Consider the following 19,789-nt stretch of genomic DNA (forward strand, 5'->3'; position numbering starts at 1 on the left):
CGAAGGGAACATGCTATCTAGTGTATCTGCTATGTGTTTACCCGGCACCATTAACCGTTTGGCCGCTCCCTTCGAGAACCACTCTACGAAGGGAACATACTATCTAGTGTATCTGCTATGTGTTTACCCGGCACCATTGACCGTTTGGCCGCTCCCTTCGAGAACCACTCTACGAAGGGAACATGCTATCTAGTGTATCTGCTATGTGTTTATCCGGCACCATTGACCGTTTGGCCGCTCCCTTCGAGAACCACTCTACGAAGGGAACATGCTATCTAGTGTATCTGCTATGTGTTTACCCGGCACCATTGACCGTTTGGCCGCTCCCTTCGAGAACCACTCTACGAAGGGAACATTCTATCTAGTGTATCTGCTATGTGTTTACCCGGCACCATTGACCGTTTGGCCGCTCCCTTCGAGAACCACTCTACGAAGGGAACATGCTATCTAGTGTATCTGCTATGTGTTTACCCGGCACCATTGACCGTTTGGCCGCTCCCTTCGAGAACCACTCTACGAAGGGAACATGCTATCTAGTGTATCTGCTATGTGTTTACCCGGCACCATTGACCGTTGGGCCGCTCCCGTTCACCAGGGGAGCATACTATCTGAAGAGAGAGAGAGAAAAAGAAGACTGGAGGGGAGCCAACAAGATTACACAACCTGATTCAATTTAAACACCATGCATTTTATACTCATCATTCGCGGCTTCTACTTGAGGGAGGACTTCTCTTAAGATAATTATTTTCCTTACGCTTTAGGGTAACAAAAACCCCCAACGCCAAGATCATCCAGAAGAGAAAATGTGAATGTATAATCAGTGTGTAAATAAGATGAGGTGTGTTTTCGGCTGCATTCCATTTTCACTTCACTTCATTTCATTTTCCAGTATGACTGCTATGTGTTTACCCGGTACCATTGACCGTTGGGCCGCTTCCTTCGAGAACCACTCTACGAAGGGAACATGCTATCTAGTGTATCTGCTATGTGTTTACCCGGCACCATTGACCGTTTGGCCGATCCCTTCGAGAACCACTCTACGAAGGGAACATGCTATCTAGTGTATCTGCTATGTGTTTACCCGGCACCATTGACCGTTTGGGTCGCTCCCTTCGAGAACCACTCTACGAAGGGAACATGCTATCTAGTGTATCTGCTATGTGTTTACCCGGCACCATTGACCGTTTGGCCGCTCCCGTTCGAGAACCACTCTACGAAGGGAACATGCTATCTAGTGTACCTGCTATGTGTTTACCCGGCACCATTGACCGTTTGGCCGCTCCCTTCGAGAACCACTCTACGAAGGGAACATGCTATCTAGTGTATCTGCTATGTGTTTACCCCGGCACCATTGACCGTTGGGCCGCTCCCGTTCGAGAACCACTCTACGAAGGGAACATGCTATCTAGTGTATCTGCTATGTGTTTACCCCGGCACCATTGACCGTTGGGCCGCTCCCATTCACCAGGGGAGCATACTACCTCAAAGAGAGAGGGAAAGAAATGAAATGGGAGCCGACATAAGAAGTACTCCTACCTGATCTTAGAACGTAAAGCCCACGTCCGCAAAACGCTGGCGGAACTATAATTCTAGCCGCCATGGACGACCCTAGGATGACACAAACTTACATCCAATACAATGCTCCCGATGACATCCTATGCCATGAATGAAATAACCCCATATTTGAAGCTTCCATCACATACTATGACGGGGTTAACGGCCATAAACATTTCATCTGGCATAATATTCACACAAGCTTAGTAAAATCCATTATTCTAAGCTGCCATCACACTATGACGGGCTCGACGCCATTATATACACATCATGCATGCTACTAACGCAGGCTTAATAACTGCCATTATTACGAACTCCAACGACAATACCACAACGAGCTTAACGGCCACAAAGTTTTCTCCCATTTGGCATACCAATTAAAATGATTGAATTGATACAACTTAGAGCAACCTAAATTTTGAGGCTTCCACCTGACAAATAATTTTCTTTCAACATTTATAATCCAAGAATTTCACACTCATTCTGCAGCTGACATAGATTGATTCAAGCCAGAAGTGTCCTTGGAACGCAGAGGAGGTCCACCACCCCTTCACTTTCAGTGCAGCAATAGGTACGTTGAGCAGTCATCGTTGCAGCACCAGATCAGGGAATGCATGGGTGACATCATTTCCTGGAAACGGAGAAGCTGATCGGGGCGTGAGGGTTCGCAGGCTCAGGATGCGATGCATAGATAAAAAACAAAGCAGTATTAGTCTTGACAAGAATATATAAATAACCCAGAAACTGATCAGTTTCAAAATGATTGAGATAAATTAAATAACAGTGCTTTTAAAAACAAATCTGAGAAAGTGAAATTTAGTAGATAGTTAAGGTAAAGACCCATTGTGGATTTATCGCACCCTAGAAACCACCATAATTACAAATTCCAACAGTGAAATAATAGTGAAATATATGACCTGCACGGAATCTTAACACCAATTTTTTGTTTTATATATTCCAATGATAAAAGTAACCTTTGACAGTTTCAGAGGGACGCACCTTCAGGAGGCCATCGAGGAGTAGGAGTAGTAGATGGGAAGAGTAGCCAAGGAGATTTGTAGATGAGGAAGGTCAACATCCCACGTAGCAGAGGATTACAGCTCGGCTGGATTTGATGCCTTGTATATGATATTAATGGTTCTCAAATTTTTTATTTAGCCAAGGGCGACTGGATACTGCAAAAGAGAACTTGAGAGCCATGAGGGATCATGGTTTTGATATTATTTTTGCTAGACTGAACCTTAAGCATTCAGAGGCGGAGTATAACAAGCCTCCAAATGGGGATGCATCTAGCAGAGTGCCATCTGCTTAGAAAAGTCAGACCGAAGACTGACTTGTGGACACAAGATTTAACTCTTGAACTAAGCTTGAGAGCGCAAGTGATATATTTCCTATGGTCAGGGTAGAAGTTGCTCAAAGTGTTAATTAACCAAGTCAACCGATGACACAATACTATCATTCAATATTGAAACAGCCTTAATATAATCTCCAAGGATGAAATAACCGGACGACCCCTTAAGAACCATCAGAGCTGTAGATTCTGGCGGCCGGTCAAACAAAAACCACTCTTCTTAAATCCTTTTCCCCCAAACCAGAAGGCGCAGACACAGGAGAACAAGTGGAGGAAGCCTGAAGACACAACATCCATCACAAAACCACTCCAGGCATAGAGAGGGAAAGATCAAACGCAAAACACGAAAATCCAGAACAGGAACACGCGGCCCAGGATCGAACTACCCCCAGCCGAGAAAACAAGGCCGCGACGAGACCGACACACTCACTAATGCGGCCGACGCAAGTCCCTGAGGACAGGGCAGGACCCACTGGGGTACACAGAGCAGGGAAAAAACAGGCGGAGCAGAACGTGCGGGGCAATGAATGAGGATCGCTGAGTGAATAAAATGAGCCATAGACGCTGCATAAGAGAGACCAATCATAAGGGAAAATGTCCATAGCGCAGAGACGGGTCCAAGAGACACTGATTCACATTCCAACTAACCAGCAGCTACAACAACGAAGAAAACAAACAGAAGAACCGCCATAATAATAAAGCCAGCATCAAATTAAAGACAATCAAGATTTACACACAGCTCCCAAAGAACAAAACAGCAATAGAAAATAAATGCTAAAAGCCACGATAAATTCAGCCAGCATGAGAAACCTGTCCAAACGAGGACTGCCAGCCTTCACAACCACAGAAAGGACCCCACAACCCCTGAAAAAAAAAAAAAAATAAAACAACCGGACGACGCAGAACTACGCAGCAGAAAAAGAATCAGAAGTGCATCATAAAGGACCCGAAAAAAACTACAATTCCCAGGGTCCTTAGGGGCGTGACGTCACCGAAGTAAACAGGAAGTGAGACGCAGCCATAGAAAACTACATGGGAAAAGTACCGCACGACGCTCACCGTGGATAATTGGGGTGACCACGGCAGACGAGAAGACCCGACTACTCCTGATCGGGGGGCACGGACATCCCGAACATTGCGGAAAGCACACCCCCTGCAGATGCACGCGACCGCGGCGAAACGAACGCGCTGTGCGCCGTCAGCCGCCCGCGGATCGGCAGCCGCCCGCGGAGCGGAGGAGAAATTAAGGAGAGCAGACGCGGCGAAACCAAAACCCCACATCAGAAAGATGGGGATCATCCTTCCCAAGGACGGGGGAACATGGCAAGACGCCGAAAGAGAAGGAGACCCGCGGGCTCGGAGACCGGCGAAGAATGAGCGCTGAAGGTAAGAGAGAATGAACAATTGTACACCTGACTTAAATAGGACGCTAAGCAGGTGGGTTAATTAACAGACCCGCCCTAGGGGAGTAAACTGCAATTCTGCCGAGTGTCTGCCCGAAATGCGACGAGTCGCTTATTATAACTTTTTAAAGTGACAATTACAGTTGCATAGAAAACATATGTTTGCTTGTTACTCTAGCATAAATCCTTTTACATTTGATTCTGTCAGGTTAGATTATATGGACAGTGTTTAAGTCCTAATGTATAGTTGCGCATATTTTTTAAGTCCAATTCCCCTTAGATTTGAATAAATACACACCAATTTTTATTTTTTATTTTAAGAAATTAAAAACTTTTCTGCTCTCGCGGGCCACATGAAATGACATGGCGGGCCACATTTGGCCACATGTGAGTTTGACACATGTGCCTTAAACCCTCCTTGGCAAAGAAAACTCCAAAAAAAGAAGAAGAAAAAAACAGATTTCAGCAAAAAAATAGAGCTTTTAGGACACGCTGCTGGAAAAGTTGATTTTGCATGACACAGGACTTTTAATCAATTTGAGCCCCGTCTGGACCACACGTGACTAGTCTCATTCTCAATCCATTTATCGACGATGAATTTCAGCCTAACTGGTCCACGGAATGAAGCGATTCCCACTTTTTTTGTTGGGTGTTGACATTATTAAGCCAGAAAAGACCCCCACCCCCCCAAATTGTGAGTCTGTTTTTGGCATCTGTTCTGTTTTAGCAATAAAGCAACTCCATCATCTTCATGTCATCAGAGAGACTACAGTGTGCAATGAACATCATTCCATCTTAATGAGCTCATATTTGTGTACTTTCAGCTGAAATGACAAAGAAACCAACAACTTTTTTCACTGAAAAATTGTTTTACAGTCAATGAAAGAAATATATTAGTGCTAGACTAAACATGAACTCCATTTATCATGAAATATAACATCAATCTAGTAGAAGCAAATTTGAAAGAAGACCAAAGTGACTGGATCCACTGACAGTGGGAGAATGAACCCTCCAGGTTCTTGTTATCGTAGCAGTGGCTCAGTCGCCATACATCTTTGCTGGTGAAGGGGCACTAATTTGAGGCGGTGGGGGTCAAAGGGTGTATGTCAACACGTGGCCCCGCTTTCAGCATTTGACTGCTGACCCATGAATCGGATCACATTGCACTCATTTGAAAGGTCGAGACTTGTGGAACTTTGCTCAACCCGCCCTCTGACCTGTTTGGGGATGCTCGCTCTGTTTTATTCTGGAACAATAAGAACCTTTCAGAGTAGGAGACCTGCAGAACATCTGTTTCTCAGCTAAGAATTTTGATGTGGATCCCCAGTAAAGAGGGCTTAAAGTTGTTGACTTACAAGTGGGGATTTTTTTTTTTTTTTTTGCAAAGGTGTTTTCCAAACAGTTGGTGAAAAGAAAACTTTCAAAATTCATGTCCATTTGAGTGAATTCAATCCTTAATTTTTCTTATTTAAGAAAAAAAAGTCAGCTTCTCTCCATTTCTACAGCAAGAGTTAGAGATAAATAAAATAAACTTGAGTTTTTTGTTTTTTTTTAACTTGAAGGTTCTTGTGGGTAATGCAGCAGTTGTGATATTGCTCCAGGTAACCCCAGCGAAGCCTACAGCACTACCGTTCTAGCTGCTTATACATCTTTAAAATCCACAAAAGAAATTCATATTTTTTGTATGATTTTTTTTGTTTTGTTTCTTATATTTGTCCTTTTTCCTGTTTCTTTCCCAACTTCATCTAATTACACTCTCTCAACCCCCGCCGGGCGTATTAAGTTTTGTGTCCTTTGGAAGTTTACACAACAGCGGAGCAGCAGCCAATAGACAAAGTAACATTGCCCTCAGTATGAAGAAAGACACAGCAGTGCATTACTGGTAGTGCATTACAAAAAAAAGGATTTCAGAGTGGTAAAATGTACCGTTCAGGAAGTTAAAAGAAACAGCAATAAAAACAAAAACAGAAGACATTGATTAAATGATCTTTATAAAAAATGTATTACTATCTTAAGAAGCCAAATGAACCACAAAGAGACTGAACTTACGGACACACCAGGCATGTGACATGCTCTAGAATGGGCTGAATGCAGGTTCTTGAATGCCCATGGTGTTTACACTGGACCAGCAGGGAGGGGCTTCTTTTTCTTTCTCTCTATCTACTGTTTACTAGCACCATCTACAATTGGAAGAGGTTTGGTGCAAATGTAGAGGAGGGGCAAATCTAGCTAATTTTGGTCCAGGCTTTTTCTTTCACAGCTCTTACCTGATATTAAGACAAACTTGGTGTCATATAGTTCCTGCCGGGCACAAACCCCCGTTTTAATTTCTCCCCCATGATCCATTTTCAAACGCTTTTGGCATTTACCCGAATTAAAGGGGATGCCATCCATACATCACTACCAAATCCAAGTCCCTGATTGGGCAACATTTAACATGGTTTAACTTTCAAGTTGCATTCAGTGATCACGTCTTTTGCACGTAGAGCTGGAAAACAGACTTAAAAACCTATATTTCTATGCGTTAATGCAACAGTTTTGAACACGGAAGAGGAAATGCACATTTATGCACGTTTACATGGACTCTTACTTGAAAGTGACTGCTTGAACGTGCGTTGCAGCGGGCGGTTTGACCGTAACTTAAGGGTGTATACATATCTAGTTCATTTGGTTTGATTAAAATAGATTAATCTGTTTCCTTTTTGTACCTTTTTAAACATTGAGCCTTTTTGGAACTAACAAGCCACCGCATCTGAGCAATATGGGAATAAACAGCAGTGAAAGTTTCTCCAACCGACCTGAAGCAGCTAGTTTTACATGGCATCCTTGATATTTGGTAGAGAACACAAAAGTGCAGAGGAATTTACCATATTTAATGTGTTTTATCTCAGTGTGTGATGGTTTTGCACCGTCAGCTGGTGGCTGCACTCACACACACACACACACACACACACATACACGCATGGACGCACACACAAACTTACTTTTCTCTCTGTCACAGTAAAACTGTTTTTGGATTGAGATAATGAAGAGCAACACCCAGTAGGAGGGGTTTATGATTCAAAAAGGGGAAGTATAACAGGAAATGAGGAAGGTGTCTTGTGATGATGTGGCCTTTGTGAGGAGCAGTTGATGTGCTCTGTTTCCTTGGATTAAAAAAAGAAAACTCACCACATTGTGATTTTTCATATTGATTCTGTGACTTCTTCATTTATTACATTCTTTAACATGAAATTCATCTCCCTCGCCCCACATTGTTCAATTCAGCTCCATAGTGCTCTGAAAGTCTGTCTATATCCACTAAGACTGAGACTGCTGTTTAAAGACCCACTCTGATGAAAAAGTTTTTGGTGTTTTTAACATGTTTTTGTAGCATTTTTTTTGTGCTGATAGAGGAAATATTTAAAGAATATTAAGTTTAAATAGTATTTCTGAATATTTTTTGGTTCAAATTGTTGTTAATCAGATGCCGTTTAAAAAAAGCGTATAGTTGTAATGTAGAAAAGTCACTCGGTGGGCCACAAGCTCCCTGTACTGGGAGAAGGGGTGTCTCACGCCAGTGGTCCCGCCCACAACTCAGAAGTGAATTTCTAATGAACTACTGCCGCTCCACAGCAACAACACAGGTTTTTTGATTTTTGCTTAAACGGGATAATCATAATTCTTTTAACCCTTGTGCTATCTTAGATGACCCCACCCTCACATTGACGTGTTCTCCCTGCCATAACAAAGGTGGATAAAGGTGGAGAGGATTTCATGTAATTCATGGACACCAGTGAGGTTCACAAATCATTGAAGAGCCTAGGATAGCACAACGGTTACAAGATAATCGTAGTGGGGCTTTAAAGATTGACCAGAATTTCAGAGTTTTGATGCGATTTTACATCTGAAAAGTAGAAATAAACGAGTGGAATCAAACCATAATGCCAAGGAAATCCTATAAATTATGGTTCATTCTAAGTATTTTTCTTGTAAACAAAACACCAGATGAGCACTGTTCTTGACTTCTTTATTGTTCCAGAGGCCTTAATTTGCAAAAGACAGGTTATAAAAGTGAACCGCACCTGCAACAGGGATGTGTAAATTTGTTGCCTTTCTGTTCTAAGTAGACCCGTTGAACTCAGAAGAATTAAACACCAAAGTCGTGTCTGCGGGTTATTAAAAAGGTAGCATTTTCTGCCTGACAAACAAACTGTTGTCGATAGACGTTTCACTCAACGACAAGCCCAGTGCAGGTTGTGAGCTGTGCATATCCAGTTTCACATGCGCGCTGCCGTCTGCTCCTCTCGTGACAGCTTCGGCACCTCAGGCCATGTGATGCTGGCAAGCCACAACAAGAAGTAATGAGCTGCTCTGCAGAAACGGCTTACATGCTCACTTGAAACTTCTTTCAGGAGCCATTTTATTTTCAAACGTACTCACACGGCAAATGTAAACAATCTTTCACACGATGTTTAGGAAAAACATATTCTGTAAATAAATGATGTACAACAACAACCAGCAGGCAAAGAAAACGCAGACGTTTGCAGTTTTTTTACTCTTTTTTTTTACACACTGACACATGTAGGAATGTGGAGGGGAAAACACCAACCTAGATTCAATGTGGTATTTTTTTTGTAAGTTGTGAAGCTTTTCAGCTCAGGCTAGTACAGAACTTCTTTAGAAGTTAATATTGATCCTGTTCATTATTCTGGAATTCTTTTTAATATATTTTTCTCTGGTGAAAGAAGAGGTGTAATGGTTATTTGGTAATATGAAGACGGTGATATGGAAATGATGTGGATCACCCAAGAATCAACTGTGTAAACAAAGAATTTCCTGATGTAATGGCAGATTTTGTATGATTTGGTTTGTACATTTATCCTAACCCGAAGGGGTGGGGGGTGGGGCCCGTTACAGGTCAATGGGTGCTGCAAGTTTCTGGGTCTGAGGGTCATAGAGAGCTAGTGGCTGCATCTTAAAAGGAACATAGGTGTGTTTTATAGTCCCCTTGAGGTTTGTGCAGCAACGTCAAAGGGACATCGTGAAAATGGAACGTGTCCTTGTTGTGTGTGTGGTAAGTGTATCGTAAAGTATTAGTAAATCTGCAGTAAGTTGAATACTGTTATGATGTGTGGGTGAATCTGTCGTATGGCGTCATTACACCATGCTCTAGTAGTTATCAAAGTGGCTCCTTACTGACCGCTGCATGCAGTTGGTGTGAATGTGATACATGGATAACTGTCAGACGCCCACACAAAGTACGCTCCGATTGTCTGGTTTTCTTGTTTCTACCAGTCAGCCGGTATGCAAGGAGCGCGCTCTTATCACTTGAACTGCACTATCGGGCTCCATGTGCAGTGCGCAGGACTGGGGGGTGGGGATTAAAAATGAAAAATTCGAAGGACACGCCTTTGACTCACCCATGTTACCCATACTTTTCACTGCATGTTGTTTAAGTGTTCTTTATGACCCGTTGATCGCAGCATGCCCGTAGACTAAAAATGCACAAAAACATTTTGCTCTACAGGCCCACGGAGCCTTACTATTTCATGCAAGCCTCCTGCGTTCCCCAAACAGATTTGCCCATTTTTTCCATGGAGACAGCCCATATCCCCCATAAGGGCAGTTTCGACTGCAGCTTTATATAATTTTAAGAAAGACCCATCATAAATGGACTGGTAATGTTTTTATTACCTGGACTATTTAGTCCATGTTTACAATGAATTGATTATTGCACTTGTTTTTTACAGGATGTTGTGAACTAATCTTCTTCTTTCTCTTTCGGCTTTTCCCATCAGGGGTCGCCACAGCGAACGAGTCGCATGGTAAACTTGGCAATGTTTTACGCCGAATGCCCTTCCTGACGCAACCTTCTCAAAGCAACCGGGCTTGGGACTGGCACAGAAGTAGAGAAGGGAACAGGGAGCAGCCCGGATTCGAACCCCGGTTTCGCAGACGGAAGGCGCCGCAAACCAGCACGAGCTAAACCGGCTCCCTGATGTTGTGAACTAATAATGTCCAGAAAACCACACTTACAAACAAAGAGCAGGAGAAGGACAGCATTTCACTTCCCTTAAAGATATTTTTCGGCAGCAGTGGATGCAGTTTCTCTTTTTAGACGAAATGTAAAACTGTGTCTGTCCCACCTTACAAATACAAGTTTGTGGACATGAAACAAATCTGCTCACTAAACATTTCTTTTTATCTGTAAACTTTCCTCTGTGTTTCTACCAATACAAATCTATGCGAAATAACAGCACAATGTGGATTAAGTGTGTGTCATGTTAAACTATTTGAGGCAAACAATCAACTTTATAATGACACGTACCTTTGTGGCTATAGGATAACTGCAGCCACGGGAGCGGCAAGACAAAATAGCCCCAACCTTTCTATTTATAAGCCCCATTACCCAACTTATTGATGTGATTACTCCCATTTTATGACACTAGATCAATTAAAAGAGAACCTTCTCATAAGGACATTTTTGGTTGCACCCATAAAATGAACAAATCAGAAAAGAGATGAGAAAATGACAAGGAAACAGACGTTTGAATTTTTCACATAACAATCCTTATTGGTGTTAAAAATTATTTTTTTTAACCTATAGTTGTTTTCAAACTGTGGGTTTTAGTCAAAATCAATAAAATATTGTCATTCAGTCAGGATCTCCTTCTATGAATATTATGGTGTAGATTTTTGTAGACTGCTTTTTTTGGATATTTCAATTTCAGACTTGATGGACTTGCTTCAAAAAAGTAATACAATTATTAATTGTGCAAAACCTAATTTGGTTCACTGTATGCAAATATGTGGTTTCAACTGTGTCAAAGATAAAAAGTATTTTTGTCTTTTTTATCTGCATTATAAACCATGTCTTATAATAGTGTTTGGAGTGAGTCAGCCACCATGACGCAATACTCGAGCCACATTCTTCTTAATAGTTATCATATTTTGCAGTCTTTGCTTCTGGCATCCTCATAACAAGATGTCCCATGTGTTGGGAGTTCAATAATTAAGTCATCAAGTGAAATGATGCATGAGAAGTGTGATGTAATGAAATGTGCACACTGATCTGATTATCTGCAGTGAAAGCTGCAAGATGGAAGACGTTTTGCAATGAAGGCCTAATGATCCCAGACGCTGCCTGATGAAAACTGACTGATTTGCTCCTCTACCTCAGATCAGCTTTTGATAAACGATGATTACAATATGAAGGATTGGGTTTGTAATTTTTTTTTAACCTTTCATTAAAAAAAAAAAAAAACTCCTTGTTATTTTTTTTCCACATTCTGTCTTGATTCATTCTTTTTTTTTTTTTTTTTTTTTTTTTTTTTTAACTTGTCCTGTCCAACAGCTAGGCAGACAGATGAGAGCTGAGGGCCTCTTGGGTTGGACATATTTTACTTTAACAAGAGGGGTTATTAATCTTCAGACAAACCAAAGGTATGTCTGAATAAACCCCTTTTGTAATTGAGGCCAAACTTTATTAATTTCAAACATGTCTGAAAATCTTTGGTGTTGGACCGGACGGAAAAGGAAAGAGGGGAAGAAGAAAGAGGGATGTTAGAGAGAGGGGGGGTAGGGGGTGATAATAGGAGGGGAAGGGGGATAAGACCATGAAGCAGCATAAAGCAACAAGTTTACTGGTTGTTAATCATTATGGTAAGGTTCAAATGTAAAAAAAAAACAAAAAAAAAAGGGCGGAGCCTGTCCACACACACACTCAAATGTTATAAACACACTTGTTAGTTGCAAAAATGTCCACCTGTCGACATGTACACAAAACAGATAGTGTTCACACGCATACTTATGCCTTAAAACCAACTAGTGTGAAATATTTCAGTCATTCAGTCTGTTGAGCTGACACCTGTGCTCAGGTGAGTGTTTATGTTCTTCTAAAATGGATGGTGGAACGTGAAAAGAAGGAGGGAGAGTGCCCAGCCATCCCCACCCCAAGACCCCCACCGCACCAGCAGCGGCAGCCGGACTCCCCCCAACACCACACGGGAACCGGCAGGGAACAACCGCCGCCCGGGCGACCAAGCCCGCCACCCAGGCCAGGGCCAGCAGGGCCGCCGCAAGGCCCCCAGAGCCAGAGAGCAGGGAGGCACGGAGGGAAAGAGGGCGCCGCCCCAGCCCAACCAGGAGAGCAGCCCCCCCGCCGCGCCGGGAGAACCCAACGCAGGGCCCCACCGGAGAAGGACGCCCACAGCCCCAGACGAGCACCCCACCACCACCCAGGAGTTCCGGGCATCCCCCCGCCCCAACCCCAGGTACGGGCCAGGACCCCCCAAGGGAGACCCACTCCGCACTCCAGGCAGCCATCCGCCCGGCCAACGGTTGGTCCAGGGAGGAGCGAGGCAGGGGCCCGCCGCCCCCGCCCAGGAGGGGGGAACCCCGGGGAAAAAAGAGGGCCCACAAGGGGTGTTGTAAATATGGCCCGACCAGGCTCGGCCACAGTTGGAAATTTGGCGGGGCCCAGCAATCAGGAGCAAGGACCAGAACCCACCCCCCAGGGACACGAACACCCCCGGCTCAGATGTAATGTGAACCCCCCCACCGCGCGGAGAGAGCACCGCCGGGCCCAGGAAGCCAGCACCCCGGGGACACAGCCGCCGTTGCAAAGGGGCCCGCACCCCCCACCAGGGAAGAGGCAGGGGACAGATGGTCCTAGGTCCCACCTTCCTTGCAAAATGTGTGTGCGTGTATGTGTGTTTGAGAGAGTGTGTGTGTGCATGTGTGTGTGTTTATGTTGGGATGTATATATTGAGGGGGGAGGGGTGTGTGTACTAAGGGGGGTGCGGTTAAAATTGGCGGGTAGGGCACTAAGGGGACGTCTCCTGATTACTCACAGTGACGTCCCCTCACCCTCCCCACCAAGGGGCCCTAAATGTCTAAGGTGCGGTTAAAATTGGCGGGTAGGGTGCTAGGAGGACATCCGCTGCTTGCTGGCAGTGATGTCCAAGCACCCCCCCTACCAAGGGCCCTACATGTCTAAAGGCCCGTACACACCGGGACGAATATTCGCCAGGCGTTATTCGCCAGCGTTTTTCGCCACGTTTTTTGTGTTCACACCCAGGCGATTTTCGCTGACGATGAGTCGAGTGAACATGCAATTTCATTCCCTGACATTAGATGGCGCTTAATGTAAACAGAAAAACTCCTGTACACAAGGTGGCGCTGCGCAACTTTACACTTCTTAAAGTCGCTTTTCACTCAGAAGAAGAGAGCAAGTATTTACGCGCTTGTCAGAATAATACAAAGAAAACATGAATATTTCAAGCACCAGTAGCTCCAACTGGTGATTGGTTCGGGGATATTTTAGAATGTCCATCATTATTTCTTCGCGGCTGTGTAGACGCTACTCTGCGTCTATCTACTTCGCTGGTATGTGTGCTCAGCAAGGCAGTTTTGTGTTTGAGCGCCCCCAAGTGGTGTTTTACTGTGACTTCAGAAGCTCCAGACACGTGAGCAAAAGCGCCATTCTCATTGGTCGAATAGATTTCGACGCGACGCGTCGAAAAAAAAAAACGAACCCGAGGCGTTTTTTTTTTCTGACGCTTTGTCGCGTGGCGTTTTTTCGCGTCGGTGTGCACACTCTCATTGGGGCCCTTTGTTTAGTCACGAGGCGTTAAACGTCGGCGAAAATCGCCGGCGAAATTCGTCCCGGTGTGAACAGGCCTTAAGGTGCAAATAAAACCGAAAGAGGGGGGGCCCACTCCATACGGCAACCACAGGAGGGGGGTCACTGCCTAGTGAACCCCCCCCCCCAAGGCTCATCGCAGGCTAAGCCCCCCACCCCCTCACCCTATTATGAGGTTATATGAGGAAGGGGGTAAGTTGGGGACAGATGATAGACTGTCCCCCGGTGGTCAAACAGCCGCCCCCCGCCCCCCCCCCCCAGCAAGGGGGCCAGGCCCACCCAGCCCCGGGGCCCCACCCCCGGAGGCGCAGACACCCCAGGCCCAGCACCACCACCCCCACACAGAGAGAGGGGAGCCAGAAAGCGCCGGCCCCCCCGGAGCAAGCCCAGGCCCCCACCCCCAAACGCCGGCCCTAGAAGAGCTCTGGTCAGGCCTCGACGGGACCGAGGCAGCCAACCGGCCGGGGAAACCGCCGATGGCCTCAGCGGAGACCCCGACCCGTCAACCCCCCCTGCCCCGTACCAATAGGGCCCCCCCCCCTCCCCCAGAATGCCCCCCCACAGGACAGGGCCGACAAGACCCCCACCCCACCCCACCCCCAGACCCCGCAGCCGAAGCGGATGACACCCAGAGCGACCGGGGGCCCCAAGAGGGTTGTCCCGTCCCGCCCCAGAGCCAGGGAAGGGCCGATCCCAGCCCCAGGTGTAGACGGGAAGCCCATCCAGCGCCGCTGGGCCCCCCCCCCCGAGCAGCGCCCCCCGCCAACCCCCCCCAGCACAGGCAAAGGGACCACCCCCCCAAGCCAAGCCAGACCACCACCCCACCCCCCCCACCACGCACCCCCACACCCAAGCCCAGAGGACCACGCAGCGCCCCAGGCCGCCCCACCCAGGCGCCGGACCCGACCCCCCGACCAACGGAGCCCCCACCACCCCCGGCCAGGCACCGGAGGCCCCGACCCCCACCCCGGCCCACGGCAGAAGGGCAAGGAGCAGCGACGACCATGCCCCCCCCACCCCCTAAGTCACGGAGTTAGCTACGGGAGACCAGAGAGACCGAATTCTTTCAAAGTTACTTGAACTTTGGGCTGACATTTTTTCCAAGCTGATATGATCAAGCAGCAGATTTCTGTGTTGACTTATATTTATATTTTTTTTGCTTTTCCAATTTATTAAAATAGTTTTTTTAGCAATGCAAAGAGTTATGAAAATGATAGAGCCTAATCCTCCTTCTACATCGATGGCACTCATGTCACCAAGCACACAAAGTGACGGTGAAGCTGTGATTGAAACCTTAAGCCAGACTGATAGATCGGCACATACCTGCTGCCAGAGAGCCTGGACAGGCGTGCAGAACCATAGTGCATGCATGTAATTGTCGGGTAGATTACTGTCACAGTGCTGACAAATGTCTGAGTTACTGAGACCCATCTTGAACATCCTCTGTCCAGTGTAGTAAATTCTGTGAAGAGTTTTGAAATGGATTAGCTGCAGATTTGGATTTTTTGTCATTTTAAAGGTGTTTAGACAAAGTTCTGACCAAAAACTTTCATCTGTGCTGATGCTCAAATCCGCATCCCATTTTGTTGTCGGAAGTGAAATATTGTTATCTAAATTACATAAAAGTTTGTATATTTTGGAGAGAGTTTTATTCATTGAGAAATTAATCAGAGTGGTAACTACATCTGGTAGCTTTAAATCGTTGTCTCTGTATTTAAACTTTTTAGTAATAATTGATTTAAGTTGCTGATATTCCAAGAAGTTATATATTCCATGTTTGTCTTGAAGTTCCTGGGGAGTTATGAATCTTCTATCAATAATTATGTGCTCTAGTTGTTTTATGCCCCCTGCTTGCCAAGCTGGGAAGTGGATAATTTTTTTGTTTATGAGGATGTCTGGGTTGTTCCAGATGGGTGTCATTTTGCACGGTTGAATTGATGATTTTGATATTTTGAGAAATTCCCACCAGGCTGTTAAAGTGGCATTTATATTAATACTTTTGAAACAATCCTGTTTTTTAACTATTTGACTAATAAATGGAAGATCTGACAGGTTGATCTTTCCACATAACGCCTGTTCCAAGTCTAACCATGAGTTGGTTTCTGGATTATTTTTTAACCATTTTAAGATGTATTGTAATCTCTTTGCAAGAAAGTAATTGTGGAAGTTAGGTAATTCTAATCCTCCACAGCTCTTTGCAGATTTTAAAGTTTTTAGACTAATTCTTGCAGGTTTATTGTTCCATAGAAAGCTTGATATGGATGAGTCTAATGTTTTGAACCATTTTAATGGCGGTTGTGTGGGAATCATTGAGAAGAGATAATTAACTTTGGGTAAGATTTTCATTTTAACCGTGGCTACCTTGCCCATAAGGGACAAAGGCAGGTTGGTCCAGCGTGTTAGGTCGTCCTGTATGTTTTTCAGTAATGGGGTGTAGTTTAGCAGCACCAGTTCTGATATTTTGGGGGAAAAATAAATACCTAGATATTTTATATTGCCTGATTTAACTGGTATTGTGAGTCCTTGCTCCGCATTACTGTTCAGTGGTAATAAAACAGATTTATTCCAATTAATGGAATAGTCTGATATAGAAGAGAATTCATTAATGATTGTTGCCGTTTCATTTACAGAATGTATATTACTTAAAAACAGTAATATGTCATCTGCATAGAGACTAATTTTATGATGGCTGTGTTTGGTTTTAATTCCTTTAATACTCTCATTCTGTCTTATTGCTGCAGCTAGAGGCTCGATAAATATTGCAAAAAGCGAGGGGGAGAGTGGGCAACCCTGTCTAGTTCCTCTTCCAAGAAAAAACCTGTTGGAAGTCTGTTTATTAGTTCTAACTGATGCATTGGGGTTGTGATATAATATTTTGATCCAATTGATGAATGATTCTCCAAACCCAAACTTATGGAGGGCAGCAATGAGGAACTTCCAATTTACTCTATCAAAGGCTTTTTCAGCATCCAGTGATAGTATAGTCATTTCCTGGTTTTTGATGGTGGCAAAGTCTATTATGTTAACGAGTCTGCGGACATTGTCATCCGAGTGTCTGCCTTTGATGAATCCAGTTTGATCAAAGTCAATTATGTGAGGAGTGACTTTTTCTATTTTCTGTGCTAGTGCTTTGCAGATAATTTTTACATCTGCATTAATTAAAGAAATGGGGCCATAGCTTGAAGGACTCGTGGGGTCTTTGTCTGGTTTTAGAAGAAGGATAATGTTGGCAGAGTTCATGTTAGGTGGTAGAGATTGGCTTTCATTGATAAATTTTACCGTTTTATAAAACGTTGGTGCCAGTTGTTCCCAGAATTCCTTATAAAACTCTGCAGGAAAGCCGTCAGGCCCTGGTGCTTTACCATTAGGCATAAGTAACAGAGCTTCATGAAGCTCAGACAACGAGAGCGGAGAGTCTAAATTTGTGATTTGATCTTCGTTTAACTTGGGCAGGTTTATATTGTTGAGAAATGAGTTGATGCTTTGTTCTGATGGATTGATCTGTGGAGTGTATAAGTTTTGATAAAAGTCTTTAAACGCATTATTAATTTTTACCGGGTCATGGGTGACATTCCCTGTTTGGTCCATAATCGAAGTGATTGTTGATTTTTCTTTATTAATTTTAAGCTGATTAGCTAGAAATTTGCCAGATTTATTTGAGTTTTCATATCTTTCCAGTCGAAGCCTTTGTATCTGGAATTGTGTTTGTTTATTGATGATGTCATTTAACTGCAGCTTTAAATTTTTCAGGTCCCCCAGTATGTGTTCCTGTGCAGAAGCAGCATAAGCAGTCTCCAGAGTTTTTATTTTATTTCCTAATTCTAATAAATCTGCTTTCTCCTTGCGTTTTTTATGCGTTGAATAAGAGATGATTTTCCCTCTCATGACTGCTTTTGCTGCTTCCCAAAGAATACTTGGTGATATTTCAGAAGTATCGTTGAATTCTAAGAAGGTTGCCCACTCTTTTTTAAAGAATTCAATAAATTCCTGGTCTTTTAACAGAGACGTATTAAACCTCCAGGTTGAACCCGAGGGTCTGGGTACTTCCCTTGAAATAGTAACAGAAACTGGTGCATGGTCACTGATAATAATTGGATGAATGTTGGAACTTTTAATTTCTTTCAAAAGGGAGTTACTGACTAATAAATAATCTAAACGAGATTGTGAATGGTGAACTGGAGAAAAAAAGGTGAACCCCTTAGTGCTTGGATGACATGAGCGCCACGCGTCGCAGAGACCCAGATCATTCATGTACTGCTTTAGAATACTTGCAGACTGCCATGTACGCTGGTTTGCTGCTGTGCTGAGTCTGTCAAGTTCAGGGTCCAAAACAAGGTTGACGTCTCCTCCTATAATGATTGTGGAGTCAGAGTGAACTGAGAGTGAGGTGAAGAATCTGTGAAAGAAGGAAGAGTCGTCAACATTCGGGCCATAGATGCTGGCGATGCAAAAGTCTTTATTCTGAATGGATATATTAATGATTACAAATCTGCCTTCTGGGTCAGTAACTGTATCCTTATGAGTAAATGTAACATTTTTATTAATCAAAACTGCAACCCCTCTTTGTTTGGAGTTGAAACTGGCAGAATACATAACTGGATACTGGGAACAGCACAGGAGATGACCAGCTGATAATGATAAATGGGTCTCCTGCAGCAGAGCTATATCTGCTTTAAGATCATTCAGGTGATTTAACACTTTCAATCTCTTTGGCCCAGAACCAAGTCCACGCACATTCCAGCTAACGATGTTAAGACTGCTCATAGCTGTTCTAACCGGGAGAGTGCAAGGCTAAATAGTGCGTGTGCCCGTCCGTGTGCGCGTGCCCGCTGTGCGTACCTGCTACACTGACAAGCGCTATGCGTTGTGGGTGAACGTGTCTTGGCTATGAGCTGCATGTTATGTGCGTCCTGTGTGAGCCTAAGTGAGGTTTTTGCAGTTTATCAACGTGTGTGTGCGGGATCGCGTGTGCATGCTCTTATGCGCGCTAGTATGCGCGCGCGCCCGTTCCGTGCATAAATAAATACTCACCATGGTTGCGTTGACTTTACCTGATTCACATATGAGGACATGGGAAGGGGGGGGGGGGACAACGAAACAACAACAGGAACATGAATGTGAGAGAAAGAAAAAACACTTTTCCTGAGAGGTGTGGATTATTGATGATCCGATTATTTCCTATTCAGTTAAATAAGTTTGCGGGTTTCTTCTGGGCAGCGCAGATGTCAGTGCGCCTCTGAAAGCCTTCAGCACAGCCAGGGTGTTACCTCTGGGTCCCGGAACAGCTTGCCATTCACAAAAAGTTTATCAACAGCAACCACCGCGCGTGCTCCAGCAGACAGGTGCTTCCTCCTCAGCGGGAAGAGGATTTTCCGACGGCGGAGGATCTCGCCTGGAAACTGATCATTCACGCTGTAATGTGTGTCTTTCAGCTCGCGCCCTCTGCTTTTTACCTGCATCTTTTGTTTATAATGTTCAAATTTAGCAACAATAGGACGGGGACGCTGATTGTCCGGCCTCTTTCCTCCGAGCCGGTGAACCCTGTGGAAGGAGATCTTCTGGACTTCTTCCTTGGGGAGTTTCAGGTGGACCTCTATAAAGGACTTAACAATGTTCTCCGGGACTTCCCCTGCCTCTTCTGGAATCCCTGCGAACACTAGATTGTCCCTCATGCTCCTCGCCTGAAGATCCAGGAGGGTTTCCTTGATGGATCGGTTTTCCTCAGAGAGACGGGCGGTGTCGTGGCCCAAGATCTTCACGGTCTCTCTGAGGGCCTGGTTCTCCGCTGCGAGCTCCTGCACCTGCTGTTGGCTGAACTCCAGAGACTCTCGCAGACCTTGGAATTCCTTATGGAGG

This window comes from Oryzias latipes, chromosome 21 (assembly GCF_002234675.1).
Source record: "Oryzias latipes chromosome 21, ASM223467v1".
Classification (NCBI taxonomy): domain Eukaryota; kingdom Metazoa; phylum Chordata; class Actinopteri; order Beloniformes; family Adrianichthyidae; genus Oryzias; species Oryzias latipes.